Source organism: Dasypus novemcinctus, chromosome 4 (genome assembly GCF_030445035.2).
Source record: "Dasypus novemcinctus isolate mDasNov1 chromosome 4, mDasNov1.1.hap2, whole genome shotgun sequence".
NCBI classification, from domain to species: domain Eukaryota; kingdom Metazoa; phylum Chordata; class Mammalia; order Cingulata; family Dasypodidae; genus Dasypus; species Dasypus novemcinctus.
This window is the reverse complement of record NC_080676.1, coordinates 45,466,401-45,481,565: the sequence shown is the minus strand read 5'-3', so window position 1 is coordinate 45,481,565 and position 15,165 is coordinate 45,466,401. Positions and strand designations below refer to the sequence as shown.

At 42.8% G+C, this 15,165-nt stretch overlaps 1 pseudogene; it reads left to right on the top strand.

The window, feature by feature from the left end:
- The first annotated feature begins 426 nt into the window (after positions 1-426).
- LOC101436189 (zinc finger protein 232-like) lies at positions 427-5,751 on the top strand (annotated as a pseudogene).
- The last annotated feature ends 9,414 nt before the right edge of the window (positions 5,752-15,165 follow it).

Genomic DNA, 15,165 nt, shown 5'->3' with positions numbered 1-15,165 from the left:
TACACACTTCTGCTCAGTGAACTCCAAAACAGCTCTTCTTAAACCGTAATGTACACATGATCTTGTTAAAATGCAGATTCTGATTTAATTGTCTGAGGTAGAGCCTGGGAAGGTGCACTTCCAAAAAGCTCGCAGTGATCTTACTCCACTTACGTCAGTGTGAAGCGAGGGCTCCCACCCTTCACCCTCCCAGCGTCGACGTTGCGTCGGGGCAGAAGTCACGGAGCTGAAAGCCGACGGCCGGGATGAGGAGGAGGGCGAGGCCGCGGGGTGCGCAGGCGCAAGAGTCCATGACACGCTTGTGCAGAGGTCACGGAGCGGGAGCCGAGAGCTGACGGCCCTGAAGGGGAGGCCGTGGCGTGCGCAGGCGCAAACCTACGTGTGGGGGCGGAGGCTGATCACGTCCGCGGTGCCCCCAAGGCCCAGATGGAACCTCCAGGTCCTGTAAGCGTGCTTTTGGAAGGCTCCGGTTGGTGTGGGCCATCTACAGAGCTAGTCCAGTCAAGGATGGCTGTATCACTATCAGCAGCTGAAATTCTGGACCTTCAGGACCCACAGGAACAAGAGAAGGTTATGATGATGGAGCCAAGGGAAGAGGGCCAGGCTTGGGAGCTTGAGACCACACTTCAGGGGAACCATTCTCCCAGTTAAGAGGCCTCTCCACAGTGCTTCAGGCAACTCCGTTGTTAGGAGACTCTGGGTCCCCTGGAGGCTTTGGGCCAGATATGAGTGCTCTGCCTTGAGTGTCTGAGGCCAGAGAGACACACCAAGGAGCAGATATTGGAATTGCTGGTGCTGGAACAATTCCTGTCTATCCTGCGTGAGAAGCTCCAGTCCTGGGTGCAGACGACATCACCCTAAGAATGGAGAGGAGGTGGTGACCGTGCTGGAAAATTTAGAGAAAGGACTTGATGAACCAGGACCACAGGTCCAAGGCCTTGTGCATGGACCTGCACAGGAAGAGAAGTCACCTTCCTGAGCAGCTCAGGAAGCATGAGCACCTGGGTCCAGCCCAAGGAGATCCAGCTCAAACGTGAATCTGAGGAGACCCAGGCTCTCCCAGAGAGTGATGAGGAACAGGAATGTGCTGGAAGGGAGAGGAGTTAGAAGGGATATAAAGACCATAGCAGTGGCACGTAGTAAGTATTGAAATGTTGGCTATCGGCTTTACTATTCTTATCTCTTAGGTAACAGGCTTAGCGTGTTTCATCACCTGTAAAATTAGGAATAATAGCAATTTACCTCATCAGGTAGCCCTGAGGTTAAATTAAATTTATATCATCTCGGACCATAAAGCCTGGCCAGCATCTTCTAGGCTTCCATCTTGTTTAGAGAGCTCTAAAATAGGACCAAAAAATACTTCATTCACTCCCTGCCTCATCATCTCCACTGCTCCTCACTCCCTGTAGTCCATATTATCTCTTCCCTTAGCTGCAGAGGCCAACCTTGAGAGCCTTTCCCTTTTAACTTCCTGTTTCAAAATCACACTTGTATAAGCCGTAGTGCAGTCCTATCCACAACTCTGCCAGTCACCACCTTTATCTATTACCTATCCCACATCTAAACAGCCCTCTTTGCAGCTGGCTCATGTCTGTACTTCTGCATTTCAGATTTACTTGTAAAAACTTCTTGCCCTGCCTGCAAATATCCCTGATAACATCCTCTCATTCCTTAGTGGCACACAGCAAATTTAAAGACAATATACTTAACCTCAGGACCATGAACTGGTCTGTCTGAGCACTATAACATTGTGAAACATACTTATATCACTATGTTGCTAGTGAAGATTCTCTTTGATACTTGGTTTTACACCTCACCAAACAAAATCATTTGAAAAATAGAGTTCTTATAATCAATAAAATGGGAAAAATTAGAAATGGAGATTAATCTTGGAGTCTATTCTAGAAGTATGTTTTTATCTCTTGGGTCTCCTTTCTTGTTTTTCCCTTTCCTCACAGAACTGGTTGACCACTTGCCAAGTCCTTGAAAATATAACATTTTCTCTTTTAATAAGCAAATCCTCAAAAAGAATATCCTACTCAGAAGCTTATTTTATTTTTCAAATAACTTTTATAGTGTTCCATTTGGGAAAATAGAAAGAAAAGAAAACCATAAGCGGAGGGAGAAAAAAAGGAAGAAGAAAGAACCCTTTCCCCTGCCCAGTCATTCACCAAACTATAACCATTGTTAATATCTGAGTAAATATCCTTCCAGACTTTGTCATATGAATATTAAGTATGTTTAAAGCTTTTATTTTCATGCTAGAAATGTAAATCTTAATGCAAGTGTCATTTCTCCATACACCTAAAACAGGTATATTTACATTTCCCATCAACTGTTGCAGATGATGACCCAGAGCCCAAGGACAAAGGATCATTGCCAGACTTGCCCATTGCTAAAGTGGAATCACTCGTGTTCTCAGAAAAACATGGTACTGCCACCTCTACATTTGAAGCTGCCTCTGAAGTTGAGAGCACCTTAGAGGAGCAGCAGGGAAATCCCAAAGGGAAGAGACTGTGGAGGCCCCCTGTCCAGGGGAAAAGTTTTGGGCAGATGGTTGTCATTCATAAGAAAACTCCATAGTAAAGAAAGACCATGAGTGTAGTGAATGGGGGAAAGCCTTTCGTTTTAACTGCCACCGTAAAATACACCAGAGAATTTGTTCAGGAGAGAAACCCTATGAATGTTATGAATGTGGGAAGTCCTTCAGTGGGCACACAGCTTTTCTTAAACATCAGAGATTACATATTAGAAAGAAACATGAATGTGAAAAACGCTACTCTACTGACTTGGACTTTATTGAACAACAGAGAATTCATAGGGAAGAAAAACCTTATGAATGTACAGAGTATGGAAAAACTTTCCCAGGAAGTTCAGATCTGATTCAACATTTGGTAATTCATACTGGAGAGAAACCCTATGAATGTAGTGAATGTGGGGACACCTTCCTCCAGAGATTGCACCTTGTTACACATGAAAAAATTGAGAAACGCTATCAGTGAAAATCTTCAGGCAGCATACAGTCCTTGCATAGCATCAGAGAATCCATAGAGGTGAGAAACCCTATGAATATAAGGAATGTGGAAAAACTTTCACTTGGCATGTGACTTTTAATAAGCATCAGAAATGGGAGTGACTCAAGTAGATCGTGCCTTCCTCTCACATGGGAGGTCCCAGGTTTGGTTCCCAGTGCCTCTTCAAGAAAATGAGCAGACACAGCAAGCAGACACAGTGAGCACACAATGAGCAGACAGATGAGGGAGCCATGGGGGTGGGGGGTGGGCACAAATACATTCTACAAAAAAGGGAAATGGCATGCTGGACAGAAACTTGAAGAAAATGGGGAAAACTTGAGCAAGATTGAGGAGTTTAGGGAAGAGCAAAGAATTCACAAGGGAGAGAAAGCTTATCAGTGTAACCAGTATGGCAGAACTTTCCAAGACAGCTCAGACTTCACCAGACATCAGGTAATTTATACAGGAAAGAAACCATATGAATGTAAAGAATGTGGGAAAACTTTCAATCAGAGCTCTGACCTTATGAGACATCAAAGAACTAACAGTGGAGAAATACCTTATGTATACAACAAATGTGGGAAGTCTTTAGGGGTAGCTCAGATCTCTTTTAACACCATCATGTTCATACTAGAGAGAAACCCTGTGAATGCTCTGAATGTGGGAAGGCCTTCAGTCAGAAGTCACACCTTATTAGTCATCAGAGAATTCACACTGGAGAGAAACCCTTTGAATGTAGCATCCCTGGGCAGGCCTTCAGTGGGCACACAGCTTTTCTTACAACATCAAAAGTTTCATATCGGGGGAAGCAGATGTGGCTCAATCAATTGAGCTCCTACCTACCACATAGGAGTTCTTGGGTTCAGTTCCTCGTGCCTCCTAGTGAAGACAAGCAAACTGGCACAACCGGCAGGTGTGGCAAGCTGAAGCAACAAGATGACACAACAAGGAGACACAGGAAAGACAATGAGAGACACAACAAAGGGACTGAGGTAGCTCAACTGATTAAGCACCTCTCTCTCACATGGGAGGTCCCAGGTTCAGTTCCTGGTGCCTCATAAAGAGAAGACGAGCAGACACGGAGAGCAAACCCTGGGGGTTGGGGTGATAAATAAAAATAAATCTTTAAAAAAAACAAAACAAAAAACCCCACTTCATATTGGAAAGGAATTTAAGGAATATGAGAGAGTCTTCAAACAGGATGTCTTCTTATAGATAACAAAACTTAATGAATATAGTAAAAGTAGGAAAACGGGATGGAGACCCCACGTTAGTGTATTATAGAGGATTTTTATTGTTGAAAAACCATTTGAAGGTAACATTAGAGAGATTTTACTGGATGGAAAATATACAAGTGTAATATTGAATGTATCAGACTTTTGAAAGCATGGAAAACAATTGTTACAGTGTAGAAATGTTTCAGCAGTGAATGTTGAAATAAAAGTTACTTGAAAAAAAAAAAACTTGCAGGCAATGCTGGTGTGAGTGGTCCATAGTCCATGAATCATACTTTGAGTAGCAGAGTTCTAACAGTAATAAGATTTGTTTTTGTTTTTTTTTTTTTAGAGGAGTTATGGGTTTACAGAACAATCATGCATAAAATACAAGATTCTCATGGTAATGGGGATTTATAAGCAAATTTTTTCTCAGTCTTCAGGTCCTTTTCATTAAGAAACTGTTAATAAGTCTCGGCTGGGAGGAGTCTGGTCTGTATTCTATCTATCTTGTCATCTTTGTATTGGTGTATCCTGGTATATCCTGGGGTGTTTCTGTTTGCTGTAGGGCTTTATTACTGATGACACACTAACCCTGGAAACAGATGCTGGTTGCTAATTCATGCACCATTTGGGTACCGGTTCTGGCAATCTTATTCTCTGAAGCTTCTATTTGGTTTTCTTTGCTTTCCTGGGAAGGTAGATTATGGAAAGGAGTAGGGGAAGAAAAATTATTTCTTGCTCGATGTGTGGGCTTCTTAGTTTTGTAATACTCCCTATGTAACATTGGTGGTGATTTGGGCATTACCCTCAAATAGTGTGTGTCTCAAAGACATTATCTCGTTGAATTCTCAGAGCAACCCTGTGTGACACATAGTATTATAATCCCATTTTATGGATGGGATAGCTGAAGTTCAAAGTAGTTCAATAACTGCTACAAGGTCACAAAGGTATTATAGTAAGGGGCAGAAGTGGGGTACACATCCTTATCTTGTTACTCCAAGTCCAGTGCTTTCTATTGCACTTTGCTGTGAATGAATTTTGATAGGAAGAAGATTTCCTCTAGCTCCCTAGTCTATTCCATGAGCAGCTGGGGTGGGACATAAACTTGTCTGTTGAAGGCATATTAGTATCTTTAAAATGGGCTTTTTGAGTTAATTCATATATTTGGGCATAAATATTCAGTGTTTCTGGGTACCCTTCCCTCCACAGGCTTCAAACCAACATTGCCTCTGGGTATAAATTGAGTCTTAATGGTTCTGAAGGTAAAGCAGGGAGAGGGAGCACTTGTCCTTGAGCTGTCAGATTAAAATAGGCCCTCATGGGCTCTAGGGTGCTGCCCCTTTTCCCTGTTGGTTACAGGGAACCCTGCTATGTTTGCTGCTGAAGTCCATGCCTGGAAACTCATGCTCATTCTCTTGATTCAGCCAGGACCAGTGTGGTTGGGCAAGTTCACTCTTAGACCATGTCTCTGCTGTCTTGTGGTAGCCCCACTGGCTATCTATTCAGCTATCCCCAGCTAGGGCTATGTGCAAACTTTGGGATCCCTTCTACTCCACCTGGGAGCCACAGGAGACACTGGGGACACTTCTCTGGTCTTCTCCCCCCTCGGCATGTCCCTTAGCCATTTCCAACCTGCTTGCATGCTGGGGTTTCCCTAAGGGACTTGAAATTGTCTCAGTGTGTATTTAGAAAAGTTCGGACCAACCCCTGCTCTGGAAAAGCTTTAAACTTATCAGATTGTCTCCACCCACCCACTATCAATCTGTCTCCGGGGCTGCAGTCTCCGAAGACTTGGGCTGGAGGATTTGTTTCTATGCTCACTTACGTGGCTGCTGGCAGAAAGTTTCAGTTCCCCACTACATGGGCCTTTCTGTAGGGCTGTTCATGACAGGGCTTCCCACAGAGTGAATGATCCAAGAGAGAACAGCAACCAAGAGAGAAGCTGCAATCTTTCATGACATACCATCACGTTGCCATGCTTTATGAGCCACACAGACCAACCCTGGTTTAATGTGGGAGGGACTGCACAAGGGTGTGAATACCAGGAGGTGGGGATCATTGGGGGCCACCTTGGATGCAGATACCACATTGTTCTACCAGTGTTCCTCAATGGGAGCAGCACTGACATTTAGGTGGGACAATTCATTGTTGGGTAGGTTTGTCCCAGGCATTCTTGTGCTTTTGACAACCCTGGCCTTCACCCACTAAGTGCTAACAGCACTCCATAGTCACTGTGACAATCAAAAATGCTCCCCACAGCATTTCCAAGTCCCCCCCACATGGGCAGTATTAACCCCTGGTTGTCAACTTATCTGATAAATGATTCAGGAGAACCTAGGCTTTGGAAGATAATTTGAATAAAAAAGGATTGGTTTATCATTTGAAAAAATAGTACAACTCTTGCAGTAATATCTCCACATAGGGTCTGATTAACTAGGGCATTGATTGTCCTACAGGATATTGAGGGCACAGTCTGGTATAAAAGAAGGAACACTGAACTTGGAGTCAGAAAATTTACATCTACTCCCACTTCTACCATTTGCTAGCTGAGGAACTAAGAGCAAGTTATTAAATTCTCTGAGCCTTGTCTGTGAGTGGGAGATAATACTACTTATCTCACAAGGTGAGAACTAAATAAGGTCATGAAAGCCACCATAAACTCACTCCTTCCAGAGAAAGTTGTGTGTCCCAGTCAGTAGAGGCTGCTGCTTTTTCCAAGCAGCTAATCCTTGTGGGCCTACACAATTGGGCCAGCATTACTTTAATGGGACAGTCATGCAAGCTTTTCTTTGCTCTGTCACAGAGACCCAAGCTTTTCCCAGCTACAAGAGGACTGCTGGGGCTTCTTTTGGGGAGACACTTGATTGTAAACCCAGACCACTGTTCTTTCTAACCTATTGCCTCCCCTGGTCTCTGGCCAAAGTGTGACTTTCTTGGGACAGTTATTTTCTCCCATTTCACACCTCGCTTCTGGGTTGTCTTTCCCCTACCCAAACTCACTGCTCCTCTCCTCATAAGCATTTCCATTTTCCTTTCGGAAGGTGATCACTCCCCACATTCCACTTCCCTCTGAACTTTTCCTTTACTCCCTTGAAACCTAGCTCACTCCTGGACTCATTGCTTCTGACACAACAGTCCTTCCATCATAACTTTCAGGCAAAACTCTCCCATCCCACAACTATCTACTTTCTCCATGCTCCTGGGCTGGAGAAAGCTGCTAGAGAAAATCACCCAACTTTCTAGGTGGGTGTACTCCAAATTCGTGGGTGTACCCCAACTCAACTGGGCAATAAGCACTGGCCTGGAACTCCTGTTTCTCTGGTCAGCTCTCTTCCTCAATCTCCACAGCATCTGTTATGAGCTTTTTCCTCCATTGACTTCAAGCCTTCTATTTCACCCCTTCACATTTCTACTTATCTCCTTAACCTCAGACAACCTTGCTGGCTACTTCACAAAAAAATTGAAGCCACAAGTAAGAATACCTTAATTTTCCTGTCACGCCACCACCATATTATCTGTCTGTAGACTTGTACCCTTCTTGCCCCCAAACTAATACCCTCATCTCTCCATAGGCTCTCAGCATTTTGGGCCTTCCCAGGCACTTCTCTTCAACAATTTTGCCCTTCCTCCTATATTTTTGATCTTAGCCTTTTCACTGGATCCTTCCCGTTTAAATTACCTGCGTGTCATTTTCATTCTAAAACAAGAAATCCTTCCTCTACCCCCCACCCCACCTCTACTTTTGTCCTATTCTTCTCCTCCCCCTCACAGACAAAGTTCTTGAAATAACTGTTCACATTCTCTGTGGCTTCCTTACCTCCCTTCCTTCTCAACTTAACTGCAATCTGCTTCTGCCCACACCTCTCCTCAGAAACTGCTCTCACCAAGGTCACCAACTGCCTCCCTATTGCTAAATCTAATGAACAGTTCTCATTTCTTATCTGACTTGACCTCTCAGTAGTCAACACTGTTAACCACTCCTTACTCTGCTTGGAATGCACTCTTCCCTTTGCCTTCTATTAAGCAGCTTTTTCCTAGTTTTCCTTCTGCTTCTCTAAGCTGATCCTCAGTCTCCTTTGGGGCAATTTTTCTTCTGCCTTTCTATTTAATTCAATGCCCTAAATCTCTGACCTTGGCCCTGCCTTCTTGTCTCCACTCAGCTCCCCTCTTCTCCCCTCTCCTCTCCTCTTTTTTCCCTTTATGTACTCTGTCTAGGTGATCCCATCCATTCTCATGGCTACAATGAATACTTACCTGCTGATGATCCTTGAAACCATCCCACTGAACCAAAAGGCCCTCCTGAGCTGCAAAGCTATTATTTCAACTATATTTCAAGCTGTCTTTTGGATGTTTACACTTGGATGTCCCATAGCCATCTCCACTCAACAATTGAGCTCTTCTCATCATTTCCTCTTTAAAACCTATTCCTCCTGGCCTTCTTCCTTGGTTCTTCTCTCTCCCTGACCCCACATCCAATCAGTAACCAAATCTTGAATATTTTACCTCCCCTAAACATTTCTCAGCTCTGGGGGCTTAACTCCATTTGCACTGTCAGTAGCTTAGTTTAGGTCACCTTTTCTCTTCTGATCACTACCATAGCCACCCAATGAGTCTTTTGGTTTCCAGTCTTCACATTGACCCATGGTGATCTTTCTGAGACTCTACTCTGATCATGTCCCTTCCCCAACGCCTCCTTAAAATTCCTCACTGACCCTTATTGTCCTTAGGATATAAGGCTTTTTCATGATCTGCTCTTGCCCACGCTGTGTCTCACCACCCCTACCCCCCAATTTATCTTCAAGTACACTGAATTATTGGTAGTTCTATAAAGATTACTAGTTGTGTCCTGCCTTGAGACTTTTACACAGGCTTCTCACTGGTCTCTCCCTCTTTGTGGGTTAACTCTTATCCATCACTTCTTCCATGATTAACTTCAATAGCTTTTTCTTTTAGAGTTAGATGTTCCTCCCAGCTTCTATCATGTTACTCCAAATATTAGTTGGATTTGTGCCTTAGCTGAAAGGAGTTTTAGGGAGATAAGAGATGAATATAAAAGGGGTAAAGAATCGAAGATATTTTTCTCCTTCCATCTTGTGTTAGGTCCAGAAAGCCAGATGTTCCTTTGTCCTTACCCTTTATCTCCCTTGGCAAGGGGAAATCATCTGCCACTTAGGAAAGTCACTGCTGACCTTCATGTTGCCATTTCAAAAATGATATTAAAACAAAGAATGGGCCAGGATGGGAGAAATCATTGCTTTCTGGTTCTCATTGCACAATGCAGATGGAAAAAAAGGAAAGACTCAAATGGAAGAGGAGAAAATATCTTCAATTGTCACTGCTTTCTGGGCTGAAGTTTAAAAAGTATTTATTGTTTAGAATTTTTTGTTTATTTAGGTAGAGAGTTTGAAACAAACAAGTGTATTAATTGTTTAAAAAAAAAAAAGACAAACCAATGTATTTTCCAATGGCACTGCCCCTCATCTGCCTTACTTATTAAAGAAAAAGAGAATATACAGTTGCTAGTAAACCCATGCATAAATTAATGAAGCACAACTATACAAGACCCTAAGGAATGTCAATTAAGAACAGCCTGATACTAACAAGTAGATATAAATAACTTCTACTCTTAGTTGTAGTCACATGTACTTCCTCTTTACCAGACATCCAGCAGATTTAATTTCTATCTAGTTTGTTTTCAGAACTGGGGAGGAGAAATCTTGGATTTGGCAGGCACTGAGCTTGGAACCCACATTGGAGCAGTGGTGGTGTTCCAGACGCTCCTTGAGGCCAGTAACACTTCCAGCCCTAGGGAAACTTCTGTTCCAAACTTTTCCATCATTCCACAAGGGAGTTCTTTGCAAAAAGACTTTGGCTGTTTCTGAAACTTTCTCTCATTTTGTCTTTTAAAAAGCATTTTGCGGTGTTGGAACACTGCAGGTTTTTTCTTCCCTCTTCTCCCAGATGTTTCTAGTTCTCAAGATGTGCACCTGTGAAGCTGGGTCATTTGGGAGAGATGTTTGAGTTTTATTTACCACAGAGAAGAACATGATCTTTACTTACAAATGTTGCAAATGGTCATTTTGTTCTCAGGGATCAACTACAAGACCTCCTAGGACAGCATTTGTAGAGATACGTAAAGAAAATAGTGGGAAGCGGAGGTGGCTCGGGTAACTGGAGCTTACCATCTGGGAGGTTACTGGTTCAGATCCTGGGGCTTCCTAAAGAAGACAGTGAGCTGGCATGATGGGCAGGCATAGCAAGCTGACACAACGAGAGATAGAAGAAGAAAAAAAAACATAATGAGAGACACTACAAAATGGGATGTGGAGGTTCCCAGTGCCTCCTCAAGAAGACATCAGCTGACACGACAGCAGGCACAGTGACCTGATGCAACTAGATGATGCAACAAGAGATATGGGGAAGCGGATTTGGCCCAATGGATAGGGCATCCACCTACCACATGTGAAGTCCGAGGTTCAAACCCAGGACCTCCTTGACCGTGTGAAGCTGGCCCATGCGCAGTGCTGATGCGCGCAAGGAGTGCCGTGCCACGCAAGGGTGTCCCCCCCATAGGAGAGCCCCACACGCAAAGAGTGTGCCCTGTAAGGAGAGCTGCCCAGGGTGATAAAAGTACAGCCTGCCCAGGAATAGCACCACACACACGGAGAGCTAACGCAGCAAGATGGCACAACAAAAAGAGACACAGATTCCAGGTGCCGCTGACAGGAGTACAAGCAGACACAGAAGAACACACAGTGAATGGACACAGAGAGCAGACAACTGGGGGTGGGGAGTGGGGAAGGGGAGAGAAATTTAAAAAAATAAAAAAATAAATAAAAGGCCAATGTTATCACTTGTTCTGGGTGAAAAAAGAGAGCAATGAATAATATTACAAATAACAAAAAAATAAAAATGAAAGAGATATAGGGAGGAAAAACAGAATTAGAGACACAACAAAGCAGGAAGTGGAGGTGGCTCAAGCGTTTAGGCATTTAGGCACCTCCTTCCTACATCAGAGGTCCTGGGTTTGGCTCCTGGTACCTCCAAAGGAATAGAAAGATGAACAGACACAGCAAGTGAGAAACAACGAAGGGGTGAGGAGACATAAATAAATAAAATCTTTTAAAAAATATTAAGATCAAAATCATTTGATCACTATTTTTTTAATGCCTCCTCTGGCTCCCTGGCACTATCCTAGGTGCTGGGAATACAGCATCTAGTTAGCAATAGGGAGGGGAGAAGATGGACAATATACACAATAAAAAGCAAGCAAGGAAATATATAGTATGATAGATGAAATTATCTTGAATTTTGAGAGAGAAATTTTTACACTGAAATGCCTGCTTTTTGCCACACAGGGAGTCTCCTTGATTGGATGAGATGATGTATGTGAGGCATCTGGCACAGTATCTGATACATAGTAGGTGTTCAATAATATTAGTTCCTGTTCTTTTCCAAGCTTGAGCTACCATTCCATTGAAAGTATTTTTGCATACTAAGAATACATTTTCAGACTCACTTCTAGAAAAATGCATCACTTAGGCTCAATCAGTGTGACTTTAGGTGCATCCATAATGGAATAATTCATATCCTCAAAAGTGGCTGTCAGTCACTCAATTTCTGCTAAATAATTTTTGTAATAAATATTTATTAAGTTGCTAGTGCTTACCAAGGGATCCAGAAATTATGAACCTGCCATCTCTGTCTCAGAGGCTAAATTAGACAAAGGGCAGCAGTAACTATAAAACAAGGTCATGTCAGGTAAGCTCAAAAGACAAATACAAATAAAGTGTTTTGGGAGGCCAAAGAAGGAAAGGTCACTTTGTATTTGGAGAATGAAAGGAAGAAGGGCATCAGCAGGGGCTTCAACAGGGCTGAGCAGAGATGGCAGGGCAGAGAAGTGGGCTCAGGAAGCCTGAAGAGTGTGCATCCCATGTTACAGGCAAACACAGGATGCACAAGGGGGCAAAGCGGGAGATGGCCCAGAAGGGTAGGTAGGGATCATTACAATGTCTTCAATGATAGACTGAGGGTCGGTATTTCATTTGGCTGGCATTGTGGCACATTTTGAGATTTATAAACTGAGAAAGAATATGTCCAGGTACACATCGGACAATGCTGGGAACCTTGGATTTCTGTGGGGAGGAGCAGGAAATGGGAAGAAACGAAGAAAGTAATTATGGCCATATGATTAGGAAGGAACGAGAATCCTGAGTAGCACAGCAACTATGGGAATTTAAAAGCATTGGGATCAATTTTTCACAATTTGAAATTCTCTTGTTCATGTGCTCGCATGTTATAGTCTTTCTCCCTCACTAGAACATAAACTCCATGGTAACAGGGACCTTTCTCTTCCCTTCTTTGCTGCATTCCTGGTGCCTACAATTGCTCCTGGCACATAGTAGGAACCCAATAAATATGTGTTGAATGAACGAATGACTCTTGTGGAAATAGTATTCATATGACTTGACAAATGGCTGTTGTGGATCTGATGCGAGGCAGAAGTGTTAAGATGCTGTGAGGATAGTTTACAGTCTTGTCCCCTTAAGAATGTCTAAAACAAGGTCTAGACTTGTTTCCCACATATTTCCTTCCTTCCTTCCATACTTCTGCTGGTTATTTTTAAGAGAGGACTCTTTACAGCGACTCTAGGCATGGTGTGTAGGTTCATTGATTTTTGTTTGTTTCAGGGTTGCCATTCATTTGCTATTTGTTTTGTTTTACATTTGTTTTCTTCTCTTTTTTGGTCAGGGGTTTGGCAATGAAGTTTGTCCTGCTTTCTATGGTGGAAGCCCTTCCCCCATTCTATTGGTAAATTATCAGGATCTTTGAAGGTTTGTAGAGCAAATCATAAAATCTCATCTACAATCAGTAAGAAACAAAACTCAGGCTTGACTGATTGCAAATTCCCATACATAAAGAAATTCCCTAGTTTAGATGTATAGTGCTTCCAAGACTGAAACATATTTTTTAAGAAAAGATGGGGTATATTTTCTGAATTACTATTGTATTAAAACAGACAGAAAGGATAGATTTTCAAATCCAATATGGAAGGAGAGGGTGGGTCAGAAGAAGAAGCTGCCTCAGAGAACTGGAAAAGACTGGAGGACATATGACTTGAGGTCAATGTTTGACCTTGTAGACTTGTAGACTAAGGAAAGTGGGGGAAACAGGGATATCTCTTGGGTCAAGAATTATGGAGCCAGGAAGTGTGAAGAAAGAAGTGCCGCTATGTGCAATGAGAATTGGTCTTGTTCCACTTGGAGGGTGAGCAAGAAGATTCTCCACGGAGTGATACCTGCATTGTGAAGATCCAGGAAAAAGAGAATAGCGGAAGAATATTTTTCATAGAGGAATTTCATGAAAAGAAATGGGAGAGGTGGTAGCAGGAAGAGCTGTGCTAGGCAGGAAATTTGAGGAATGTGGTTTATCCAAGCCTGATTAGTACAAGGCATGGGGATCAATTGATGATACTGAAGTAAGGAGTGTTTATAATCCCCTCCTTACATCATATTGCAACAACTCCAGGGGCCACCACTCATATGGAGTTTATCTAAATGGGCTTGTGCTCCCGGGGGGTAACAGGCTGTACTCCAGTTACATAGACAGTCTCCTGTTTGCACCAGTCCACTGGGACTGGGAGTACTGTCCACTAGGGAGACGAAATCCTGGGATCTGGTGTTAGGACTCTTGGCTGCAAGTGGCGAAATTCAATTCAAATAGCTTAAATCAAAGAGGAGATTTCTTGGTTCATAGCAAGGCAGGTCTTGAGCTGGCCTTTGGTTCCATCTCTTGTGTTGTCTTCCTCTGTGTGTTAGTTTCATTATCTCCTATTGCTGGGGTTCCTCCAAGCTTTGTGTGTGTAATGGGGGTGGGGAGGTCTGTTGTACATGGGGTGTGTGTGATATTTTCCTTGCCAGATCCACCAGAACCACACCGAAAGGGAAGGGAAAAGCAATTGGTAAGGGGTGTTTTTATCTTCTAAATTACAAATGATGTGAATACCACAACTAAATGTCTGTAAGAGAGCTAGGGTAGGGTTGCTTATGGGTCATTAATGACCTTGTTGGTTAAACTGTACACTAAAAATTACTCTCTTAAAACACTTTTTTCCCTCCTTGTTGAAGATATTCCATCACCTTCGTAAAGAGCCCTAACATGAAAAATGTGGTTTAGAAATCTTCTTTCAAGGTCGATTTACAATCGTAATTATTATGGATTTGTGAGTTATTATGCAATTCTTCTAGAAATGAATATTACTGGATTAGGTTGTAATGAGTATTTTATAGAGAAAGCCAATACATGCTGTGTGTTTTCAGTCTTTTGTCATCTGGTTCTAGTCTCTGTTTGGCAACAAGGTTTTATACGTGGCTCTGGTAGTGCAGCCAAAAACCTTGCATACTTTACAGCTTGCCACTCTTTTCTGAGAGACTGAAGCTTATAGTACATGCTGCTGGATTAAACATCTAAAATGAGAGTCTCCTGGGCCTGAAATATCTTTTGTACCCACACATTTCCTGGTAGGCCAAACTTCACAGAATAAACATAGATGACCTCTGGTCCATCCAGTCTTCCGGAAAGTTTAGAAATGATGCAACCTTTTGGCAATACGACATGACACATTGCTTTTCTTAGGCAGAGCATGAACTTCCCTCATTTTGCACAACTAGGGACAATCAAACAAGCATTTACATTAGCACTGTCCCAGATTCTGAAATGAAATCTCATCAACTTTAATAAGATTAGACATTAAATAAATGGTCTTGGCTTGGGGGGAGAACAAGTCAACCTGTGACAACAGGGGATATCTCGTAATTGCTTCAGAGTGACATCTAATGTATTTGAGAGAGTAGAAGCTGGTTTTACTGTCAATACCTTGGCTTCCTTTTCTTTCTTTGCTCCCCCTGCATGCGGTAATAACGATGTCTAGAATC